We start from the raw sequence: 9,431 nt of genomic DNA, 5'->3' as shown, positions 1-9,431 counted from the left end.
TGCCAGCATGGGGTGGTCAATGAGGCCAGCAGCTCTGCATCCGGAAGTTCAAGCTCCAGCAGCGGCATTCCTGGCGGACAGGCTTCAGAGGGGCTTCCATATTGAGACAGACCTGGTGACCTGCTTCCGAAAGCTAGCCAATGAGCACTTCTGGAATTAGGACAAAACATTGCACGACCCCCCCTGCTGTGGCCACGTCCTTCAGAAAGACCACACTGCTTTTGATGAAGCGGATGCGCATCATGGCCAGGGAGGGCCTCAGGGAGATGGACTGGCACGGAGAGATGCAAAGATGGACTCAGCCGTGCAGGCCATCCTGAGGACAATCCCTTCGCCCTGCGGTATGGAAGGTTTCCGTGAGTTGTGATCAACACAATGGCAACTAGCAACAAGGCACTTGTTTAGAGTCATTTAATGCATATGTTTATGTATAATTAATATTAGATCGAACATATGCACATATTATATATAATGCATATCTAAGCATATATATACACATATGTACATATACCTATGTACACAAGGGGACTTCAAACATTTCATGGATAAATGGAATTTTCCTGCAAATTTTTTGAAGCCCCTTTGCATGGAAAAAGGAGCTCTAGGGGCATCGTGGGTTACACTCAGGGCTGTGAACGACAAGGTCAGTGGTGCAAATCCACTGGGCGTTCTGAGGGGAAAGGTGAGGCAATTTACTCCCATAAATGTTTACAGCTTCAGAAATCTATAAGGGTAGTTCTCGTCCCTGTGAGTCCATAGTGACTCAATGGCAGAGAGTTTTGTTCTTTCTTCTTACACGTAAAACACATCTTGGGAGGTTGTTGAAGAGGGCAAGTTGTAGTTTGAAAATTAAGGTCTCATGGTAGTAAAGAAACAATGCAAGCTCAAAATCCTACAGTGTGCAGGTCCTGGCGGTATGAGTAAAAGGACATGGAGGCCGCAGTCCGGCCAGGTTCCCACCCGGGTTTCTCAGCCGGGTTTCCTCTTGCTCACGTCTGCAGATAAGATGAGACAAGCCGATTTGGGAACAGATTGGATCCAGCTTCATTCAACATTACTACCAGTTATTTGATAACGACAGAACCCAACTGGGTGCAATTTATATTGACGCATCATGCCTTACGTGGGAAGGACAGCAGTTCCAGGGGAAAGCTGCCATTGTGGAGAAGTTGTCTAGCCTTCCGTTCCAAAAAATGCAGGACAGCATCACGTCACAGGACCATCAGCCCACGCCAGATAGCTGCATCCTCAGCATGGTTGTGGGCCAGCTGAAGGCCGATGAAGACCCCATCATGGGCTTTCACCAGATGTTCCTCCTAAAGAACATCAACAATGCCTGGGTGTGCACCAACGACATGTTCAGGCTGGCTCTGCACAACTTTGGCGGACCGCATCCCAGCCAGGCACTCACGCTGTTTCCTCCTCCCTCCTCCTCCTCCCGATACTATTCACACTCCGCCAGATGCTCCAAACATCCTACACCAGCCAGGCCACAGTGGGAGGGGCGTAGTGCACTGCTGCCCCCCAGGTGCTGTGCATGATGTTTGGACACTAGATAGTCGCATCTGACAGAAGTTTGTGTTGTACCAGCGCATGCCTTGGAAAGACTTAAGTAATGCAAAAGGTTGTCCCTTTTTTTTCTTTTTTTAAAAGTCTACTGACAAGTTGCTCTAGTAACCCAAAGAAGTGATGGAGAGAGCAGCAGCCTCACCGCCCAGATACTGATTTGTTCAGATGTTTCAATGCCTCATTATACAATAAAACCACAACATTTTCTTTAAAAAAAGACACAACCCAGAGTCTCCCGAAAGTCTGGAGCACACTATCATGAGCCACGCTCAGGCCCCAGATGAAGTATACTTCTCATCATTCCTGCACCCTTGCACATAGTAGGTACACAATAAGTGCTTGCTGGATGCTTCATCAGCCTGGACTGATTTTTTTTCTATTGCTTATACTAATTCCTTCTACAGCGAATTTCCCCAGCATGTCCACATTTAATTTACATGGCACAATGACAGAGTATTCCCTCTCCTGGCCCAGAATGAGATATCACTAAATTAAAGATAGTTAGATAAAAGTGTCTGCAAACCAAGCTCTCCAAATGACTTTGGAGATGATGGAGGCCAAAGACCAGTGAAAGCATGGATGGATTTCATGTGACTGGGAAAAGATTTAAAGCAAAAGGTCAGAGCTCTTGGCAATTGGCTTTCTAAGCAATTGGTACTCAGGGGCTCTCAGGCCTCGCTCATTTCTCAGCTATTAATGATCATGTAAATGGGAAAAAGCACTGGCTCTTCGGTGCAGAAGACTCTAGAGACCCATTAGCATTTTTCTCCTCTGTGTTCCCTCTCTGATGAAGCCAGATCACACTGATGGGATAAGAACAACCGATGACCAGTCGGCAGAAGACCCAGGTCATCACCTGCTGCAATCAGGACCCCAAGTCCCCTGTCCTTAAAAACAAACCTTGAAAACATTCCCACTCAGTTCCTGCTCATAAAAAAATGATTACAAAACAGAAAAGAGTGTTTTCTGGTCACATTTGATGTGTTTCCCTCAGGTCATTGTGGTGGTTGGGTGCCCCTAAGTCAGTTCTGGCTTGTGGGGTGTGGCGGGGGAGGGGGGTCCATATTTACAAGAGAACCAACCATTACCCAGCCCAGTTCCATCCTCACAAATGTTCTGTCTGAGCCCACAGCACACGCACGCCATTGGGATTCGAGGAAGGGTTCTGAATAATCCTCAGCATGCCCACGGCACCCCCCTGCTGGATGAAAATGAGGAGGTCTTGAAGCCACGTGCTGATGGAAACCAAACGTTGCAGCTTTCAGGAGGGCTTGCAATTCAAAACAAACATCCTCACCACTGGATCAAGAGGCGGCTTCGTGATAAACAGAGAAGCGATTTTCCTTCATCAGTTAGTTCACTTTTGTTGTTTAGATGTGGTTGCTTATGTTATTTCTTTGGGATTATTTCAACGATCCTACCTTGCATAGCTACCTAAACCGAAATATGAAACTAACAAGTAGAACAACCCAATTGCGTCGCTGCCAGGTTGATTCTGATTCACACGGGTCTGTTGGTTCATTAATAGAGATTCGTTACACACCAGGATCGTGGGTATGACAGGATCTCACATTGATAAATGCTGGGTCGAATGCCTGAAAAGGGACTGGCTGGGATTGAATAGTGTGCTTCTCTGGTCTGTTGTCATCTGGTGTACTGAATAACCTGGATTGGGGAACATAGATCGGGGGCTGACCAGACCAGGCGTTTTGGGGAGAGTAAGATGAAGAGAATGTACTCTCCCACTCTTTCATCTTCAGAGGAAGCCATTTCTAGTGCTGAAAAGGAAAACTGGTGACAAATATTGGACTCTGAGAAAAGAAGCAAAAACAAACACTAGCCCCGCATGCCTCCCTTCCCCAAATAAAACCTCATGAAAGGAAAACTAAAGTCAGGGGGGCATGGGGCTGTCTCAGCCACCTAACGCTGCTGATCCACGGGTGGCCGTGGCTGTTCCTTGGCTTGTAGATGACCCTGGGCGGCACCTGTCTTTCCCCCGGCACCTGTGTCTGTGCCTAACGTGCTCTCTTCACCATGCAGGAATCATCAGATTTAGAACCCATCCTACTCAGGGCTGATCAAAGAAATCATTCATTTCCCAGCAAGCTCATAGTCACAGGCAGAGAGGTGAGTTAGGGTGACAGCATATATATCGGGGGGGGGGCTGATTTTATCGATAGCTACCAGTTCTCATTGAGCTGACTCTAACTTAGGGTGACGCCATGTGTCTGAGAGTAGAACTGTGTCCGTGGGGTTTTCAGTGGTTCACTTGTTGTTCTCTTTGAATAGATTCCTAGGTCTTCAGCCGAAGACGTCTCTGGGTGGACAAAAACTTCCAAACTTTCCATTAGAAGCTGAGTGTGTTAACCACGGGCACCTTCAAAGGCCTCTTAAGTCACACAGGACCCCAGAAACCCACAGATTGGACAAATGATCGTGTATATAGTCATGTCTTCCCATCTCCCCCAAAGCTCAAGAAATTAACTTTTTAAAGTGGCACATTTGTCCCTTCTGGAGTGTGAGTGATTAAAAGAAATGTTCCACATTGCTTTTAGGGCAATTTGAGAAATGAGTCTGTCCTCCACAGGGCGTAGGTGGGACAGCCTCGCTCATTCAAGAGACAGTCTCTTTCACAGTAAAAGATACCATGCCGGTGGGATTGTGGAAGGGTGTCAACATTTGGGGAAAGTTTGGCAGTTCCTCCAGATTGAACAGAATTAACCTATGACCCAGAAATTCCACACTCCTACCCATGCACTCAAAATGAATCGAAAGCACATGGCTACATGAAGACAATGCAGGATGTTTATAGCCTAATAGCCCAAAGTCGAAACAACCCAACCACTCACCGACTGGTGACTGGATAAGCCAGATATGGTATGTCATGGGAAACAATTTAGCCAGACAGAAGCAGTGAAGCCCCAATTCATGGTACCACGTGGATGTATGGGAAGGAACCCTGCATGACCACGTTCCCCAGCAGTCTGTTTCCAAGCCCATGAGAGACAGTGGGGAGATGCTCAGAAAGAAATGAGGTTGCTGTGAAGGAGTTCTTTCTAGAAAAATAAAGAAAAGGCCAGAAGAGATTCTTGATGGTTGAGAAAACAGTGGGAAAATGGATGCAGAGAATCCCTCAGTGGCCACATCATATTTCATTTCTATTCCAGAACAGTTAGCGTATGTACAATTTTTTTTCACCCTTAGAAAAAAATGCCACGGTGTCATCTTTGTGCATAAAGCTTTTAATCTTTTATGACAGATTTATTGAGATATAATTCATATACCATAAAATCCACCCTTTAAAAGGATTCAAGTCAGAGGTTTTGAGTATATTCAAAGAGGCGTGTAACCATCACCACTATCACATTGGAAACATTGTCATCATTTTGGAGAGAGACCCACAGCTATCATTCCCTAGGCCCCTCCATCCCTTCCCTCGGGGATACTGCTTTCTGTCTGTCTTTAGGGGCTTCACCAATCGTGAGCAATTCATCTAAGTGAAGGAGCACTGAAATTCTGGCCCCGATCCTTGTCAATATGAGAACCCTGGTGGTGGAAATGTTGAATAATTAGATGTTAAGCAAAAGGTGAGTGGTTCAAAACAACCATTCACTCCACAGAATTCATGTAGCTGTTTGCTCCTGTAAAGAGGCAAATGGAAATGAAACTGAATGCCATCCGAGTGTTTTCAACTCACAGAGACCCTGAGGGACACAGTAAAACTGCCCCTGTGGGCAAGTTCCAAGACCGGAAATCTGTACAGAAGTAGAAAGCCTCGTCTTCATCCAATGGAGTAGCTGGTGATTTCAAGTTCAGCACTGCACCGCCAGCCTTGTGAACCTTACCAGGCTTTTCTACTCTGTAGTTAAGTGTCTGAATCCATTCGGTAACAACAGGTTTCAGTTGTTGTTTGTTTGTTTTTAATGCCTATAAATATGACCCTGTTTGGAAGTAGGGCTTTTTTTGTTTTTGCTATATTTACTATGAGTTCTAAATCCAGTCACTTCTGAGTTGCTAAAAAAAAAAAAAAGCATAACATACACAAATAGAACAGGGACAGAAGAGAGAGGAGCAAATGCATCCCCAAGGATGACTGGCAGCTCCTATTACTGCTGCTAGGTGCCACCCTGTATGCAGGTGAAGGGAACATGCCCAGTTTCTGTGCTGGCCTCCCGACGGTGCTTGTTTGAGCCCCTTGTCGTAGCCACTGAGTCACTCTATGTGCCGAGGGCTTCCTTTTTCCAACGGAAGCTCCACATTACCCAGCAGGATGCCCTTCTCCAGAGCACGATCTCTCCCGATAACATGGCCAATGTATTGAGAAGCAGTCACTCATAGCCACCTCAGAGATACCAGAACGCAACATTGCCCAGCCCTGGACTCCCCTCCCGATGAAGAGTGGGTATGTTGGAACTCACTGCTGCAGCACCTGAGTCAGTCCATCTCATTGAAGGTCTCTGAGCCTCTAGCTTGTCAAACCCGGCGTCCTTTTCCAGACTGGTCTCTGATGATGTGTCCAAAGCGAGTGACAGGAAGGCTCACCAAGAGACGATCTAACGCAGTACAGTCAACTCCATGATGGCAACTTCTGGGAAGCAGCCACGTGTGGGGGGGGGGGGGTTAATAGACCCTCCTTAATCTTTTCACAGCCTTGATGCAATTGAAGGGGGTCAACATAGTATAAACCGACCATGTGGGGAAGTTATGTCACCTTGACTGCTGCATTGGGATCTTGCGTCTGGTTTGTAGACCTCTTGTTACAGCCTCGAATTCATTCAGCTTGGTATCTACCAGCCCATGGTCTTCCTCCTTCCTGTTCAGCAGCGTTTGCAGCCACAGGAGGCAGAAGAAGCCTCCAGCTTACATGTGACCCCAGACTTGAACCAGATTGGATTTACCCACTTCTACAACCGAGTGAGCCATTTCTGGATATAACTCTCTCTCCATGTGCACACATACATATAAACACGCATCATTGGTTTTGCTTCTTGAGAGAGCTCACCCTATCAGAGCTTCTCACAGGTAAGGCTGTAAAGTATGTACGTTGTTGCATTTCTTAAAAGGCAGACACCAGCTTAGCAGAAGAAAGCTGCCTAACTGAAGTCAGCACTCTTGTATATGCAATTGGCTTGTACAATCCTTGATGGCAGAGAGCGGGCCAACCTTGACTTTGTAATTTCACAGGTTGCATAAGAAGAATGAGGAAACTAATCCGTGTTGGGCATTTGCCATGTGCTAGATACTAGGCCTGTATGCTTTGTCGCTGATCATCATCTGCAAAGCAGCCATGCAAAATATAACAGCCATGCGCTAGTGTCAGACTTTTGTACATGAAGATACTGTCAGAGGGATATTGAATATCTTGCAGAATGCAGGTCTGACTGAGCTCTGGTCACTCTTTTCTGCCGCTTCTTCACTACGCACATGCACACACATGCAGAGAAACAAATTCATAGACACTCGTGTGTGTCTAAGAAAGAGCTTTCTATACAGAGTAATTGTACATGAAGCAAACATCCCAGCCAAGGCCAGATCAAGCCCATAAGTCTGATATTAGCCCATATGTCTGATACCTATTTATAGAGTCCTCTTCAGACTCACAAAACATATGAAATGATGCCAAATGCAGGAAGATGGCAGGCCAGTTGGTGGAGAGTTTTGTGGATCTAGTGGTGTTGGAAGTATCTCCATGCTGGCAGAGGTCCCCATGTGACTCCCCCATCTCCAGGGCACTAGTCTCGCTCCATGTGTCTTGTCAGCTGTAATGTCTCCCAGGGATTGAGCTGAGAGAGACAGTGTCTCCTGCCTCCAAGGAAGAATACCAGAGTTCCTAGAATCCTCAGGAGAAGGCCCTGCCCTCGATTGACAGGCTAGACTCCACCCCTTCACGCTTCATCCTCTCAAATTGACAAACGATTTTATAACTACCACTGTGTGTGCATATGTGCGCGCATGCACACACACACACAGACAACAAACCCATTATCATTCAGCCTATTCTAACTCTTTGGCACACCATGGGCCAGAGCAGAATCGCCTCATCGTTTCCAAGGCTGTAGATCTTTCTGGAAGGAGACTGCCACATCTTTCTCCCACAGAGTGACTGATGGGTTCAAAGCACTGAGCTTTAGCTTAGTCGCCAAGCACTTAAGCACTGCCCCACGAGGGCTCCTTTTAGGCCATCTTCCTCAATACAGACAACACATCCACTGCAGTCATGTCAACTCCATTCACAGACACCCTGTAGGACTGACTGGAGCTGCCTCAGAGGGTTTCCAAGGCTGGAAATCTTCATCGAAGCACAGTGTGGAGCATCTCGTGGGTGCCAACCACCAGCCTTGAGTTACCAGCTGAGCAATTAACCACTGGGCAACCGGGCATTTCCTTTGGAACACACCAAACCAAAACACCTGCTGCCATCGAATCCATTCCGATCCGAGTGACCTGCCACGTGGATCCAAGGCTGTAACTCTTTCTCCTGAGTGGCTGCACAGGCTCCACCAGCATATATTGCACCATTGTGAAAACCACAAGAGCTCATGAAGGAAATCTGGCATGATGACACACAAAACCTGAGATGATATGAAATATTCCCCCAAACCCAAGAGAAATGCTCCAGGCCATGCAGTGGAGAAGGTTCTGTTGTATCTCAACTCAACTGTGGCGAGGCGCTGCGTGCTATCAGTTACAAAGGACCAGAAATGTCCGGAGGATCAAAACTGGAAGGGCATGGCTGTCCTCGAAGGGGAGTTCAGGACGCTTCTCCAGATCCCCAAGAGCCAATCAGAAAGCAGGGTAGGATCTTTGCATCCTTGGTATACCATGGACTAAGCAATAAAGGATGGAGGTTCCGCCAACCAACCAACAAACCAAAGTCACTGCCACCAAGTTGTGTCCAGCTCATCTCAACCCTCTAGGACAAGGTCGACCTGTTCCTGTGAGGTGTCGAGACAGCATCTCTTTACTGAAGTAAAAAGCCCAGTGTTTCTTCCCCGAAGCACCTGGTGGTTTCGAACTTGCCGTAAGCAGCCTGACTGGTCAACACCACGCCAGGAGGGCTCCTTGGTCGGAGCGTCCACAGAGATGTTAGCATCTAAATGTCTTCGTTTCTTATTGATGCTATAACAAAACTACCACACGTGGTGACCTGAACAAACAGAAATTCATTTTTGCTGTGCAGGGAGCTAGAAGTCAGGGGCCAGATCTAAGGGAAGACTTTTCACCCTATCAGTTCTAGGAGGAAGGCTCTGTTGTCTCTCGGTTTCTGGTCCTCGGTCCTTGGCAATCTTCTTTTGGTGCATAGCCTCTTCTCTGTGCCTGATTCACTGGTTTCTTGTTTCAAAGCTGATTGATTTAGGCTGACTTTACACTGACACAATAGCATAAACATAACAAAGAAAGTCCTATTCCCAAATGGGATTGCATCCACAGGAATAGGGGTTAGAATTTACAGCATATATGGCGGAGGGAGAGGGGGGAACGAATCATAAAATTCAAAGCCAATACTGATGATGTCCAGTAATGAGGGAAGGGATTCATCAACTATTTTCAACATGTCAAACAGCTGAGGTAAGCTTATATACTGCCCCCACTACAGACACACACGCACAGTCACCAACCTCCCTGAAAGGTCAAGTTTCTATGCTTTTGCTACACTAAGTGCCACCTGGGGTGATAATGACAGCAGTAGGGCAGTGGCCACTGGATGATCAGCTGATCCATTTGGTCTTCCTCTGGGCACTCTGCTAAACGACATTTCCCAGACACTGGTCCCGAGTTCAACCAAAAGAAGGCAATGTAAGTAATTTGATCTGCTTTCACTTTGAGATAGTTAAGGTTTATTGTGCCAACCTGGCCAATAA

At 46.8% G+C, this 9,431-nt stretch overlaps 1 pseudogene; it reads left to right on the top strand.

Annotated features, from left to right (window-relative positions):
• Positions 1 to 292: 292 nt before the first annotated feature.
• Positions 293 to 1,758, top strand: LOC142459622 (nuclear transport factor 2 pseudogene; annotated as a pseudogene).
• The last annotated feature ends 7,673 nt before the right edge of the window (positions 1,759 to 9,431 follow it).

The sequence above is a fragment of the Tenrec ecaudatus genome, chromosome 1 (genome assembly GCF_050624435.1).
Source record: "Tenrec ecaudatus isolate mTenEca1 chromosome 1, mTenEca1.hap1, whole genome shotgun sequence".
In the NCBI taxonomy this organism is placed as follows: Eukaryota; Metazoa; Chordata; class Mammalia; order Afrosoricida; family Tenrecidae; genus Tenrec; species Tenrec ecaudatus.
Note: the sequence above shows the minus strand (reverse complement) of the source record. Positions and strands in the feature narration are given on the sequence as shown.